The 17,300-nt window shown below is 34.6% G+C and overlaps 1 long non-coding RNA gene across 1 annotated transcript; it reads right to left on the bottom strand.

Moving 5' to 3' along the window:
• Positions 1-334: 334 nt before the first annotated feature.
• Positions 335-9,529, bottom strand: LOC149783139 (uncharacterized). Its single transcript, XR_016413558.1, has 2 exons — positions 8,051-9,529; positions 335-1,166 (listed from the first exon to the last, which is right to left on the bottom strand). It is a non-coding gene; the product is annotated as an uncharacterized LOC149783139 (long non-coding RNA).
• Positions 9,530-17,300: the final 7,771 nt, after the last annotated feature.

The raw sequence follows: 17,300 nt of genomic DNA, 5'->3' as shown, positions 1-17,300 counted from the left end.
CGATAAAATATTGCATTGCACCTCCATGTGCATCACTTTGCGACTATACTTGAATATCGTTAAAACGTTGTTTTTGGATTCCGTTACAACAATTATAAATTCCATTGCAATGACACTAGTGTTTGTGATACCATTATATCAACACCATGCAGCGTTGTAAACATGATGCGGTACGATTGCAATGGTACCAACAGTTGTAACTCGTTTGGTACATCATATAGGCAAATTACTACCTTTCAGCAAACAGTAAAAGCATTTATTGCATTTTATATGACTTGTATGAAGTGCACAAGCCGACGATACACACAGATGCACACAGATAAGACGGCTCATATCAACTTTAATTATTTATTTATAAAAGTAAAATGTTTAGTGTAGAACTTGATTTGCAAACACTATGGTTCGACCAGTCGTGTGAAAGAGGTCAACATTATCGCCAAATATGTTAATTTAATGAAGGGCATCTGCAAGTCCCATCTGACCATTAGTTAAAATGCACAAGCACACATACAAAAACATATACACACACCAAACAGAAAGTGGACAAAGGGAACAAAATTCTATTCAAGGACTTTACTAAATTGTGAAGTCCAAGATGAAACGATCTTTCTTGCATTATCTGTGATAGGAAGGAAAATAAGAAGGCTTAGAAGCTTTATCATCTCTGTGGCAATATTTTTTGCAATAAATACAAAGTCATGCCTGTTATGCCATTTGAACTCGGTTTACTTTGCATTTGAAACGCACAAAATTTTACTGCCAATAAACTATACGGTCACTGATCTAATAATGTTCTATTTTCTGTTACAATTTGTAAATAAAAATGGCAAATGTTTCCATTGCAATAAAACCTAAATAGTGATCGAAAAGAAGTAATTCTTATTTATTGTTTCTTTTCTCTTGTTTTTTAATTCTCAGCCACTGTTGTCGCTTTAAGTATTTGGAACCTGCTCTGCGCCTATACGATTGAGACGAAGGTTGCATCTGCATGCCAACATGCCTGTAATTTGAAAACAGCTGCCGCCGAAATCCCTACATTTCCCCCTTACGTCCCCAATGTCATGACAATGGCCAGACCGGTATCTGCACATCTATCCGTCAGTCTCTGCCACGAGGATCCAGAGAAGAATGGCAATCAAGGAAGCTGTATGCATCTTAACCAGGACCTGAAATTAATACACTTTGTTCACTCAGTCGCAAACAATTTCTAACTATAGTTTATAATTCCCAACCAAGTGCCACCAGAGTTAAAAACAAAACAAATGGTCAAAACGATCGAAATTTCAAAGACCCAATTTTAATTCGCTTTTAAGCTTCACTTTGAGATCAACAAGATTATTCATTCCTCCTTTCAATATAATTCCTCGATCGTTTACTGTTGTTACCATACATAATTAAGAGGAATCATTTATTTAAATTATTCATTAGAATTACAAATTGGCCATTGACTGTTTTGATTCAAACATTATATTGGAATATTGTGAATTCATTCAAAGAAATTCAGGATTATTTTATAATGATTCACCAAGAAAGGTGGCATATCAACATTCAAAGCTAAAGGTACATCACCACAATGAACACCTGGAATTCATTTGGGAAACTAAACATTAGGGCTTGTGGCAGAACTTTTAGGATCATTTGGGATTTACTTCCAGTACTTTAAGTTATTCTGAAATTCTCACGCTGTATTTGAGGCGAAAAATATTTGCTAAATTTCATTAAACTTGCTGTTGTTGTTGCTTTTCTCTTACTTAATTTAAGACCATAAAGTCAAAACAAAAACTATTTGACCATTTGAGTTAAACGTTGATTCCGAAACAGAAGACATTTGGTATACTTATATCTCCAGTAGTATTGGTTATGTTTCTCCGAAGTTTTACTAATACCTTTTGACATTGACATTAAACCTTTTCACTACCCAACTTCAAATGATAACCAATTTACATATAAATCAAATCGCTTGAAATAATTAAACCTGATATGTTTCCAGCAATTCAGCCCTTAATCTTGAAAATGGACCATTGACCTGCCCTTGCTTATGCTTTTACACGTCTCGGCGAGCTTTGATAAAGACATACCTAAGAAATAGTTTGCTAGACTACTACCTTAACTTTATCAGTTGACCCAGACTGGTCTTCATATTTGGCTCCTTGTCCTTGAAATAACCAGTAATCTTTCCACTCACCTTTATAAAAGTTATATATACAGTCTGATCACAGTTTGTACACTAAAAAATACAGATATCGTATTCACTTTAAAATCATCTTTACCCAAATGATGACTTGAAATAATTTCAAGAACAAATAAACAAAATAAACAACATCCACTTTATCAGCTGAAGTTCGCTTTTTGCGACAGATTTTGTTGAGTAAGACAACACTTTTTTATGATCATTCTCCGATGAAAAACTAATACTTTCCTAAAACTGAATTTGGTAATTTTCCTTAAACTCTCGACAATATTATCAACAGGCTTAAAATACTTTATCCCTTGACCTTGAGTATTGACTCCTTAATCCATCATACCTATTCCATTTCATGCCAACCGAAAAACGTTTATGTAATATCAAATGACGAGTTATTCATGAAAATATAAAAAGGAAAACCTAACATATTTTGATCACCTGATTTTTAATATTGCTCACCAAATGCTTAAGAGAACTATTTATTTCCTGTTCTGCTGTAAATCCCTGTGCAGTGTCTGATGCCAATGAATCACATCCAGTAGAACTCAAGATCTTGTCAAACGTAACCCAAATTATTTCATTCTCGTCGTATTTTCTTGTTTACAAATTATTAATGGGAACCGAAAGGAAGAAAGACTGAATATTCTAACAAATGACTTATTTTGTAATGCCCGGACCACCCATTTCTAACCCATATTCTAGATCGCGTGCTTTGGAATTGAGCTTCAGACCCTTCGTCTCTTAGAATATTAAGTTATAATCTTCAGCGGATGCCATAGCCGTGCCGGCTGCGAGATGTGCAGTTGTGACTTCAATCTAGACGATCAGATGATTCAAATAAAAGAAAAACCCTTACGAAAAAACAACGGACTAAAATTTACTAAAAATTAACATTAGATGTATGAAAGGACTACAGAAGGGGGACTTAGTCGACATAACAATATATACATATCGTTTTAATTGAGCGCGTTTTCTTGTGTTTGAATGAACGTAAACAGCCACTTCAAACTGATCAATACATTCTGCGGACTTCTTTTAGTTCCCTGTGTTTTGGTTATTTTATGTGACATTTTTTCTATATCAACTCCTTACATCATAATAATAACAACAATAACAGCGTAAAACAGCCACCCCTGTGATTTATGATCGAAATTTTAACCCCCAGACTGAAATTGTCAATTAGATGTTAAAACCATGTAACTGCACAGACCTTCCTGCACTCCAACAATCACCAGTTTTGCAGAAGAACGTATATGGCAGACTTTAGAAGCCAATCTTCAGAAGTTTTGCATTTCATTTCCAAAATATGTTCCAGCAGATGTTATTAAAGGTTATGGTCATATGGCTATCAAGGGATTTCACTAAAAATGAACACGATTTTGCGTTTGAAAGATCAAAATGCACAGGACGCAAGAACACGGAAGAACAACGATTCCCATAACAGCACGTGTCATTCACAAGCGTAATGTTAAAAAAAGGAATAGCCTGGTTTAAACGGTATCAACCATTTTTAAATTAATAAAACTTATTATCACAAGCTCTTAGACAACTGTCATAACCCGCTCTGACACTCTGCTCTGTATTACTTCATAAAAGTCGACCATTGTAGGTTAACGAAGATTGGGCTATCTATTCTGTCGCAGTGAATAGGCTAATGAAGCAAAGTTTCGAGCTACTACGAGTGAACGCTTTTTTAATAAAATATGCCGATACGATGACAGAAAGTAAATTGGAATTATAAGGGTTAAATGATCATATTTTGGTATTAATCGATGCGGAAAATATTGACTAAACATTCACAGAATTAACATAAAGTCCATCGAAACTCTGTTTCATTAGGACTTTTTAAACTAGGACTTAAATATTTTAATTCTTGGATTATTTATGGATTATTTTTTGATTTGATTCGTAAAACCGTAAATTCTTTTTCTCATTTTACCTTGTTTTTCTAGGGAAATAAATTATTTGTTAACTTTTACAAGTCTTTTTGTCTTCTTTTTAATGAAAAACCCTAAACACGTAACAATGTATGTATGTATGGATAGATAGATAGATAGATAGATAGATAGATAGATAGGTAGGTAGGTAGGTAGGTAGGTAGGTAGGTAGTAGGTAGGTAGACAGATAGATAAATAGATAAGCTATTCTTTATTGCCGATTCCTACTTTAGGATCATTTTATGGAAATGAAAGTATTCTTAATAGTTTCTACATTGTACGTAAATATACATGGTTATTATTGCAAGATTGTCCTCTCGTTTGTTCAGTTCTGTTCTTTTATTTTTCCCGTACAGCAGCCATGGTTACTTTCTCAATCAGTCTCACACCAGAATGCCTTTGAATATTCAAAATCCGATCGATAAATGAAGAGATCAGTGGACGGACGGACTGATGGACGGTATAATTGATGAAGTTACATACTTATATTAATAGATACAGATATATATTTGCACATACGTAGATAAATAAATGCATGGACGCAAGCATACAAAAATACAGGCATACATGAATATGTACGTGTATATACATTCATGCATGTGAACAACATTTTGAAAACATAATGCCAATACAAATACCAGTATCAACCTTCTCCTAAATGTATTAAAATGTTGGCGGTGTTTAATCGTCATGATTGAATCATCAAACCTTATTTACTACGGACTAAAATTGCAAAGCCTGCTTTTTATTTGTTTCATCTAGTGATGGCATACATTCTTGAGACAATAATAATGATTCTAAATGTTTAATAAATGACTCTAAATGTTTAATAAATGACTCTAAATGTTTAATAATGATTCCAAATGTTTAGTAAATGACTCTGAATGTTTAATAAATGACTCTAAATGTTTAATAAATGACTCTAAATGTTTATTTAACGCAGGAATGCAGCATTTATATTTGATCACCTTTACATATCGCTGACACCTGATCTTTTTTCTAGACGTCTTGGTTCGGACAATGTGGGTATGTGAGAAAGCTTGCTGGCACTTTCCCGTGGGATATTAGTTCTTCCCGGGGCTGTTCTGGGTTTATCCTTCAATAGATATACTGGTTGCAATGTACGGACTAGAGTGTGCCGAGAAAAGGGGTCAAACCAACAAATCCAAATCATGATACTGATATTTACTAACAAATCTGTATTCATCACGCTTTGCCTGTTTGAATAGATGACACATTCTAGGACAGGGGGCACGTGGTCGCTATGGCCTCGTAAGTGTATATATATATATATATATATATATATATATATATATATATATATATATATATATATATATATATATATATATATATATATAGTTACTTAAACCATACAACTTTCCACGATCTATCTGCGAAATATGTTCAGTTTCATCTACTTTAAGTCACTTGAAATGACCTGAGCAGTGAGGTTCCAACATTTATGATCATGAACTCGACGGTGGACCTTTGACCCGCAATTCATTACGATTTTACACATATGTGCCAGCCGCTATGTACACCTTAGAAGGTATATCTGTACCAATTGCGCAAGTCCAGGTGGATGGAGCTTAATGTGCAGGAAACATTGCATTCAGAAAAAAAGAACAACACTAGCTGTGATTTGTGCGTTATGTAAGAGTTGTACTTTCCGTTAGGCTTAAAAAAAAAAAGTTCAGCCTCTTGACAACATGTGAGATTATGTTAATTCCTATCTAGATCATATTTTGTATTTTTTATGATTTTTTTTAAAATGTGGTACACATGGCTGGAACTGAGTCTGTTGTGACTAGATAACTCTTACCCCTGTCTAGTTTCAGCAGAGTTATCTCTCTTCAATGCAATGGAGTACCTGGCTTTGTCCTTGTCAAATTGACAATCTAGCATTGTTCTCTATGACAGTGTGTGACATGCATGCTGAGGTAGGATGGAAAGTATACTTATTTCACAAAGCATTAGCATTGAGGTATATGGAAAAACAATTGGTACCGTGATACCAGAAACCTGGTTAGGTTACTCCTAAATTTCACAAGATGCCCCAGCTGTCTCTCACACTTGTGTCCTTGAAATTAGTAGAGATATGTCAGTTCCTCTTTAAAGGTAGTATGCAAAATCTGTTGAAAACTTACTGACATTTACCGAATATGACAGAGAATCGAAATGTTTGAGAGACAACGACAGACAATAGTAAGGTATGAGAGACACTTAAATTGCTATATCTCGCATTTTCGAAAATTTTCTCGGGTAATACCAAACAACTTTATGATTATTTATCCGTGGAAAATTAATACTTTTCTAAACCTGAAGTTCGTAAAGTTCGTAAAACGTTCGACTAAATACGCAACAGGATAAAAAAATAGTGTATCCACTACCTGATGACATTTAAGATCCTATCCATTGAAGGGGTACGGTAAGGGCGGAAGTTCTGAATTTCTTAGTTAAATTTTGATAGTAGCATCAACATAACTATCGCTATATCTCATTTTTCATACTATTTAAGTTAAGTGTAAACAAAAATATTTTAAATAATTACGACATTGCGATATAAATATGAGTGCAAGAATGTCCTCTCATCTTTTCAGTTTTTGCTGGTATAACTTCGAGACTACCTCCATCACGGTTCTTCTTTTCACTATTATCACACCATATCGCCTCATGAAAAATTAACCACAGTTCTGAATCCAGAAAGTAAACAGATGGAGGGAGGGACAAAAGGTTTGAATAATGGATGGACAGATGAACAGTGAAATGTGTGGATACAATTGTAGGTGTACAAGCATACATACATACATACATACAACATTTTAAACACATACTGCCTCGTGAATACAAATTTTAATTTTATCTCACATTTTAAAATTTTGTAGCTATCTTATGAAATGACAAATGGAAAATTAGTTATAATGAAAATAAACAAGGGAGCACGGTGGGACACTAAAACACGAACGTAACGCGGGATACTTACTAAAATAAACAAGGTTACAACTTGGTATTTTAAAATAAACAAGTGAAGAACCGGATATACTAAAAAAGGTGGAACAACGTAGAACACTAAAACACCCAAATAAAGTGGGATACTAAAATAAAATAAGGGAACAGCGTGGGACTGTAAAATAGTGGACAACGTGGGATGCTAACATAAACAAGTGAACAACGTGGGATACTAAAATAAACAAGGGAACAATGTATGATACTTAAACACTACATTATAAGGATCATTATATTTTATCTTAGGGAAACATGGAGGAAAAGATAATATTTGGATGAAGAAGGGACAATGGCGGATTCATAATCCACTGGAGCGGCTATTACATATTTGAGTGCGGCAATAACGACAATCCTATAGAATGAAAGATGTAAAATTATTAGTACTGAATAATTGTTGTCATTAGGTATACATTCAAAATTTTAATAATGTTCCTATTACTGAAAGCAGCAACGTTAGACTGAATAAGAATAAGATTATAATGTGATAATTGGTGATAGTCTTTGTAGTTACGATGAAGTTGTTAGTGTCTCTGCCTGAGACTACGCTGTAGACGACAACGACGACTGCAGAGAAGTAATATTGATAATGGTGCTTATAAATATTATTTCACTCAATCAGATAGAACAAAACACAGACCGTATAGCTACAATAGCAAACTATCAAATGCAAAATGATCGGATATGAGTGTCACAATTAAGGCGAAACAAAAATTACTAATTCTCCTACACGCATGCCTGATATGTCAATTAATATACAAATAGCTTCCTCCATGTGTGCCCTCGTAAGTGTACAGTGCATAGTAAATGAACTGATTCAACGCATGTATCGTAGAAGGCTTGTATTATAAAGATAAAAAAAAAGGTTAATAGAAAAAATATGTACAGCATGGATAGAGAGAGAACGATAGGAAAAGATTACCTGATGATATTCGAAGTAGGTTTCCTATTCAATGGCGGCAATATAGGCTTTGTACTGAACAGCTATGAGCTATATAAACTCTGTGACCTAAATACGTATTTCCCGTTTTGCGTCTGATATTTGATGCTACTTGGTTAAATAAGAGCTCTGTGTGTTCAAGGCACAGCTTGTATAAACAGAACAGAACTGATGCAGCTTTCATCTGCCTTCCATAACAAACTTCAGAAACAGCAGCGGATGCTATTGAGATTTAAAAGTTACATATTTTTGGATGCCTATAAATTAATCCAAATATACGAGTATCATTCGTCTTACTTGACAAGTCGATTAAAGCTCATAGCAAAATGTGGGTTTGCTCCAAGCCGCAAATTCATATATACATTGTTCATGCCCAAAGTTCATTTGTGACACAATAATGTTCACGGTGTAAATGCAAACTCTTTCCATATTTGCCAGTAGCCTGAACCCATCTTGTCCACTACTGTTAGTGGTTAGTTCTTTTTTAGCCGACTATTGGTACATCACTTTTAAGATTCTATAATGCACCACCTACCTCATATCAATTTCAGAACAGAACATAATGTTTATTCAGTGCTGTAGACCTCAGGCCCATAATACAAAACCATTATAAAACAGAGTATATTACACAGAGCGCCATGAACAGTGTAGTCCAATACATTTGTTTAAGTGCCGATCATGATACTTTTAACAGCTTATTTCATCGTAATTAGGCTTATTGTCTGATTGGACATTAACTTTAAACGTTTATCTATTGAAGTGCTGATACGGTACATCCCGTCGGAATAATTCAGTCTTAAATTGGCATAAGAAATGATACTCATTTTCAACGTACTTAATGTTCCTTTAAAACATTATTTACAAACTATTTCATCTCTTTCAATTTTAGCGTGTCTTCTTCGTTCAATCTTTATATCATGTTTAGAACATCGAAAAGATGCAAATGCTTTACTGAAACTGAAAGGTACATCTAATGTTACAAATTTCTCAATACCCAATAACAACTTGCATTCACTATAATAAACATGTTTTTCAGAGAAGCCAATTCTACTGCCAAGGTCTGTAACCAGCAAACTAATGGATGTTGTCTGAATATAGCTAGAGCACTATTTCATTCATCCATTTTTGGCAAAGCAATGCATACCCAAAACAATTAGAAAATGAAAGATTTGCGACTTTACTGACCCATGTGCTTTTGCCTGCATCATCCATATTTTTTTTCTAAAAATATTGTAACATAGGAGAGAATTTATGCTTGTCGGCATATGTATAATTTTCGTCCAGCACTTTTTAGTTCTGAAACATGTAAGTTGTACTCGGAACAATTTCAAGAACAGCACTAGTCCTAAACACACAGTTCGCAAATACATTAACATGTTTAATTAGTGAACGCTAATAGCTGAAACGTCACGTAATAACTTTAAGTTAATATGTATGATAAGAGCGAAACTATTCTGTTTTCCGTACCTTCTAATCGTGTAATTAATTCCCTTTGTAGTCTGATGAATGCACAGCTGCTTCCGTACGTGAGTTGTTCACGTGGTTTTGTCAGGGAAGTATTTGATGTAAGACTGTGACGCATTACTGTTCTCGTGGACATGTAGTTAGTACGTTGTACGTGTAAGAATATCCTAGATTACAGATCCACGATCAATCGATTTCATCTTGTCTAAGCATGCAATCATGTTTGCAATTTAGAACTTTGTTCCAGAGAAGATGCAAGAGTTTGTGTAGAGAATCATCCTGATATCTGTATAAAGAATATTCTCGACATGTTCATAATTTGCGAAGACAAATATTATCCCCTTTGTTTCTATCTGTTTAATGGGCCATTCAAATTCTGAGTTTATATCCATCTCTTTACTGGGACATTTAATATTCAAATTATTAATTTCCATCCATCTCTTAACTGGGCCATGTCATCTTCAAATTTTGAGGTTAAATCCACCTGTTTACTGGGCCATTTAATTTTCAAATTATAAATTTGTATCCATCTGTTTAATGGACCATTTAATATTCAAATAATGCTTTGTATATATCAGTTTACTGAGTCATTCAATATTATAATATTGGCGTTGTGTCCATCTGTTTACTGGATCATTTAATATTCAAATTATGGCTTTGTATCCATCTATTTACTTGTCGTTAAAAATGCAGTTTATAATTTTTACTCAGCAAAGTAAAGTACGTTATCTTGTATGTAATTATATTTACATCTGCAATCATTGCGATAACAATCAAATTTTCATTCTCAATTAAATGGAAGGGGAACAACCTTTAATAATTGAGAAATAAGTCACCAGATAAAGAAATTGTAGAAAAAGCAAATATAAATGAACTTGGCAGATCATTTAGAAATATTCACATACATTTTGGTATAATCTTAACATGTAATTACACCTATATTTTACACCTAACAAATTACACATTTTTGCCAAGCTTTCTGTAACAGTCATGCAGAGTAATTAAGTTCGCATAATGTGATATGGGCAAAATTGCAAAATATTAGTGTTACAACAGAGGTATGGACTTACTTATACACTGGTACATCTTTTATTAAGACAACATAGAAAGTTCAAGAAAAAAGAAAAAAATGAGTGCATAGCCATTAATGCATCAGTTATAAGTTTACAAACTTACTTGCGTGCATATTACAAAGCTACATAAAGTCGGTGTTCATATATATAAAAAAAATTTTGTATCAAATCTCAAACTGTATCTCGGAAATGTTCAAATTTTTCCTAGCAACAAGCTGCAAATCGATATTAAAAAAGAAATCGGTATAATACATAATTTGTTTCCCCTTATATTATTCACGGAATACACACAAGAAGATTGTTTACGTAGAAGCATCTGGATACATCAAAACTCTTATTGTTCTAGTCGTCGTACACCGTATGTGCTTTATGAGTTTGGAACCTAGTCCGGGCCTATTGCATGGTACACATTTTAGTCAAGCAAGAAGTCGTTTCAGGAAGTAATACAAACATTGATTATGTATAACCGTGTTATCAAGTCCTCATCACTCTTGTCTTTCCAATCCCGGTACACCCTGGTACGCCTTGGTACACCCTGTCCATTCTTCTTTAAGTACCTCGAAACTCGTCGAGACCTAAAGCATTCTGAGGAGAGCTGCACTTGCATTCCAGCATGCCTGTAACTCGAAAGCACGTGCCGCCCCAATCACCACATTTCCCCCTTAAGTCCCCCTTGTCATAACAACGTCCAAACCTGTACCAGCACTGCCGCCCGTCCGTTCGAGATATCAGGATACAGAGGAGAATAACAGCCATGGATGCTAATCTCATCTTGACTGATCTGAAATAAATATATTTTCTACTATCCATCTTATAGAATGCCTCTTTACTGTATAATTCTATCAAAAATAACCAGAATATACCCCCTCCCTTTCAAGACCGCTCCTCTAGAACGACATAAATTTCAAAAAACCTGAGTTTGCAACAATTGCCATTTAGTAATTATTATTGCTCAGACCCCTACGGGTAAAAGCACATTTTCCTAAGTCCCAAGATGGGTTTTCTGTGTTGGAATTAGTTTTTAACACCTGGCAATATTTCTGGTAAATCAAGAAAAGAGCGGTCGATCAAATTATGTGTGGCATCTATCATTTAAATCAACTGTTCACAAGCGTCCTGTTATAGGAGGAGTTTTCAAATTATTATTTACCTCTTTTCACGTAGCCATACGATATGCATTCAAAAATGATAATTGGGGTTAGAACAGTAGCGAAGGACAAGAAGCTAAATATGACTATGAACTTGGGTTCTTAAATGAGGTCTGGTATTGAAAACTCTGCCCTCAAACACGCTTCGCCATCGGCTAGCATTAATCGTACATGATTTGTATGTATCAATCTCAGTTTTGAATAAAACATGGATTCCAAAGCAGCGGGAATCCTATGATTGATATTAGCTCTGTTTTTCAAACATTTAGCTGATACCTTGTGGCAGTGACCTTGACTATTTTCGCGGTTCATCTTTTAAAGATATTCAACCAATATCTACCTAAACAACTTAATCCGAAAGGTTTCAGCAACTCAACACTTAGCCTATACTTATAAGGTGGATTTTATGACCCAACATTCCTTACGATTATGAAGTCCAATTGTAACAAACACCTGTTTAAAAAACGTAATTTTGTCACCAACCAAGTGTCCACGTTTTACATCGCGACCTTAAAATATGTGGAGATTTTCAATACTCCGTAATTCGAGTAACATCCAAAGTGTGTTGGCTTTGAAACGATCCTTGCCCTAAAGACGACAACAGGGACGGGCAAGTGGAGTAATCACTATAATCATAATTACTTTAACCGATACATTTCGCTTTTCAGACCGTTTTCTCAGGCACACCCAAAAATCGCATCATCATTCACTCACAGGCAACTGAACGTTTCCTAAAATTGCGGTTTCGAAGTTCCTCAAACCGTCGACAACCAGACCAGCTGTTTGAATGATGCATCCAGTGACATATACCATTTACGTTTTTATCCGTCGTCTTTTTAGATATTTCATACAAACTAGAGAAAATGTGTGCAAATTATGATAACAACTAATTGAAGAAACTATGTAATAGAAAACATAAAATATCTATGGTCACCTGTTTTCTGTTAACTTTGTGTTTAACTTTTCTCATCAAATGCTAATGAGATATATGTATTACAAGTTCCGTTTAAACGTATCTTACGTGGCAATAGACTCGAGCTGGTTACCGAGAACACGATATATCTGAACATACCGCGATTGAACGTACCACGATACTTACCATGGAATACCGCGGCAATTCTGAATGTACCGGGATACTTACCTCTATATACCGCAATTTTATTAGAATCAACAATTATACGTTCGATGAAAGGGGCCTGACACATTTTTATTTAATTTTTGTCTAATGGAACTGGCAATAATAAATTCTATGACAAACTGAATGTAAACGGCGATGATGTATTCAAAGTAATATTAATGCTAGTTTTCACGAAACGGAAAGATAAATAAATACAAGCCATAATGCTCGACAAATATGACAAATATAAAGGCAAAGAGATCAGCTATGATTGCCACAAATTGGGTAACATAAAATACTAGGACATAGTCTTCTACAGGCATGCTAGCATAATGATTCAATTCTAAATTCTTCGTAACTATTTCTCGAAACATCAAGAAATGCTTGACATTAAAAATGGTTGTCTGCAATTATCACAAAGATTCGCATTGTAGAGATGCAAAAACGTTCACACGCTATTCACAGACAAGATACATACCAAATGGCAGTCAGAAGCAGAAATTACCGGAGAAATCTGCGAAGTAGTTTCCCTCTTGAATGGTAGCAACATACACTCTGTACTGAACAACACTTCCAAAGCTCGTGACCTAACAACACATTTCATGCATTCTTCGTGATATTTGATGTTAATTGGCTTAGATTAGAGCTTGGTTTAGATATCAGATCTGATAGGCTGTGTTCAGTAACAGATGTTTGTCTTGTTTTGATTTCCTTTTACAGTTTGGATTTGACGCGGGTATGGCAACAGTTTAAAGTGGTGATTCCACAGGTCTTCCTCTAGGAACAGCATTGTATAAAACTGTTTTGTTACCGTTCCCTAATGGAAATCGCGCGCGTGCGTGTGTGTCTATGTGTGTGTGTGTGATTTGAATTTATAACGTAACTTTACAATCTTTCAGTCATATTGCTACGATGTCAGCAGTGTGGCAGTTTACAGGGATGTCCAGCACTGGGGCATCATGCCGCAGACATGTAGCGTGATGTCTCATCCAATTTTATTATCCAGACACCATCCCAATAGTCCTAACACTAACCTGTTAATGCTGAGCGCCAAGCGAGGCAGCTGCATATACCAATTTGTATAAGTATTAGGTATGACTCGGCCAGGGTTCGAACCTGAGACCTCTCGCATCCTAGGCGGACGCTCTAACCACTGAGGCTAACAGAGCGGTAAGGGAAATCTAGAATGTTAGTAGGTAGTTATTTGGATCCAAAGCAACTCAATTTAAACTTTTATGATCCCGTTTGTAGCCAAACTGTCACGCTTGTATTGTTCAATGCAAACGTTATTGTCGTATTAAAACACACATATTCCCTCCACCAAAACTATCTGGACTTACGTATAAATCATTGCCGTCTGTGTCATTTTCCAATTTGTAATCTCTTTTTTGAGAATGTGTTAAGAGTTGTTGAAGACCACCATTAGCTTATCATCTATACGGGAACACTTGTGGACCACTCATATTTAAAATATTTCGAAATACCACAGGCATAAATCGAACACTTATTTATAATTAGTACCGATTATATGTTTCTTTGAGTGGTTTTTATTTTTTGTGGGGTTTTTCGTTTCGTTTGGAGTTTTCTTTTCATAAACTCCATGAAACAAGTAAAGCTTATTATACACTTGTATATCCGACCAGTACCAAACCATATTTAATCTGTTTTGAAAAGAACAACAGCTAAAGACGAAAATATAAAGTCTGGCCGTATGCACTTAAGCTCAAGCCACCACATAAAGTATCAAGCTCTACTGCCGTCTCACCTGGAAGTATGCCACGAATACCACACAGATCTGTTTATGATTAAAACCATGAACTAGAGTAATTGACAGATTGTATTTGCCACCAGCTCTGGGGTTATGAGTTGAAATATAAGGATCAAAAGTTGTTAAGTAGTACCTCTTGCCAAGCCTTTATTTTCTACCGTCATATCAAGAGTTGTGTTTTATGATACTTATTGCTGTAACTCATTATATATTGTTACACCGCTCTCAATAAACAGCTCTTTCCGTCACACTAACGACTGATTCAAGGTTATTAATATATAATCTCAACATGTAAATCTGTTAAACGTCCAACTAGTTATTATTGAACAGCTTCCAACACCTTTTTTTCACGTCACAACTTTAACAGCTACCATAAATATAGTTTTTGAATTATACTTCGTACATCTACATAACCATACTCGTTCTTAGATCTGATTGCATGCGATCAATCTCCTGACCTGGACCTGTTTGGAAGATGACTACAATCTATCGATCAATATGTTAGTCATCACTACACAAATATACATAAGAAGATATGCCACCAAACTACAAGGGCCAGAGCAGAAGAGGAAGTTAAACAATACAGACTGGAAAATGGTTCAGTTCCTCTTAGAATCAAATTCCATAGCTGATAGTTTTACAATGTAGCTGATCATATCGCCTTATTTACAAATAAATCCTTGATGATCCTGGGTATACTAGCAAGTTTCGTATATTCCTAGACGTGTCAACAACCATTATGATCATCCTTGCAAAGACGGCACCAGGAAACGGAGAAAGGTCCTGTAATATTTTAGTGCCGATCCAGTAACTGAAAAATCTCAACAAATACCGTATATACCGCAATAAACACATCGGGAGGAAAACTAGGATATAATAATAATAATGATAATAATAATAATAATAATAATAATCATTTAGTACAGCGCCAAAATTATATAACACATAAAACATATATAATGACAATATTACAAAAAGAAACACCATCAAATTACAACAAAAAAAAAACCATACTGACAATAATCAAAGGCGGAAACATTATTAAGTCTTTAAGTCTGTTCTTGCAGACAAAATACATGCTTTTTAAGTGCGCTCTTTAATGAGATCACATTTACCTTGTGTTTAACATCTATTTGCAATTCTTTCCTCATAGCTGGGCCCTGGTTCCCGGTCTCTCAAATTCTTCCAGACTGCATATCTTGGACGACTTATTTAACGAGACAAATGTCTTGTTAATTTCCAAGAAGTGCCTCAGACTTACCGTCTCGCAGATAGAACTGGGCTGCCGAATTTCGCAAGGGGAATTACTTAAATCTTTGAATTTCCTCTTGAAAACGCACCATCACAGTTAGCTTTGCCAGTCAGGATTAATTTTCTCTAAACGAAAATATTATAACACTCCCATCCTATTCGCAGAGTGGAAAGGTTCCAAAGCAACAGAAACAAATCAATCTTATGGAACCAGGTCACCTATTTGTGGTTGAAAGATTTGTAAAATACACGGCCAATCAAATGTGTAACAGATCTATTTACAAGCTTCCAACTAGTAACTTGTCAACTAGGATTCATCCTCCTTCAAATTTTAAATAATTTTTCAATAAGTAATATCTATGCACGTGTCAACCATATGCAACATCTCATCCATGTAAGTATAAAAATATGAATTGCAACACACACACACATATATATATATATATATATATATATATATATATATATATATATATATATATATATATTAAAAACTGATAAAAAAGAGGCAACTAAATTTGTTTCATTAAATTATTATCAATTATTTCATAAGTACATTTGGTACTTATTTAATTTATTGTATACGAGAGGGATAGGAGGGGAGAGAGAGAAAAGAGATTTACAATTAATAATGAATGTTCAGTTACCACTTTAAATCAACTGAGGTTAATAAGGTATTATTGTACTGCAAGAAAGAAAGAAGCAACATTTAATATTCAGCTAAATGTTAAATTAATATGTAATATACCGAATTCTAAATTTCCCTCACGCATGAGAGAAGGGGGGGGGGGGTGAAGAAGCAACGTTATTACTGAGCCTAGCACTGCCTAAACGTTCTAAACCGTACTTATGGTTTGCATATTTAACCAGTTTTACATTTATAAATACGGAAGAGTTTAGTGTATTGTATGTGCATTTAAAGGCAAAGAGATATACCTTTGTGAATATTTTCAGATGTATGTGAAATAAAGCTAAGGAAAACAATAATGGGAATCCATTTAGGGGGATTTTCGTGTGCACAAGTAGAAAAAGTAAACATAATTTGCCGTGCCTAATTGTCATTATCGTTTTATTTGCATAATTAACATGAACATATTTGACATTTTAATGTCAAACATAATCTCGCATGTAGTAGCATAGACCGATATTATTTTCCCATAATTAAACTAAATAAACGTAATATATATTTAGTGTGTTTGTGTGTGTGTGAGAGAGAGAGAGAGAGAGAGAGAGAGAGAGAGAGAGAGAGAGATTGCATGTCCATGTGTACTAGTTTTACATATTGGTACACAAATATATAAATAAAATAAATATTCAAATAATAGTGTGTGTATGTTTGTGAAAACTTAGAGCATTTTTATATATCAATGACAGAAAGACAAAATGGCAGACAAACGTGACAAGGCGTTTA

Source organism: Sinohyriopsis cumingii, chromosome 14 (assembly GCF_028554795.1).
Source record: "Sinohyriopsis cumingii isolate HCF-2022 chromosome 14, ASM2855479v2, whole genome shotgun sequence".
Taxonomy (NCBI): Eukaryota; Metazoa; Mollusca; class Bivalvia; order Unionida; family Unionidae; genus Sinohyriopsis; species Sinohyriopsis cumingii.
Note: the sequence above shows the minus strand (reverse complement) of the source record. Positions and strands in the feature narration are given on the sequence as shown.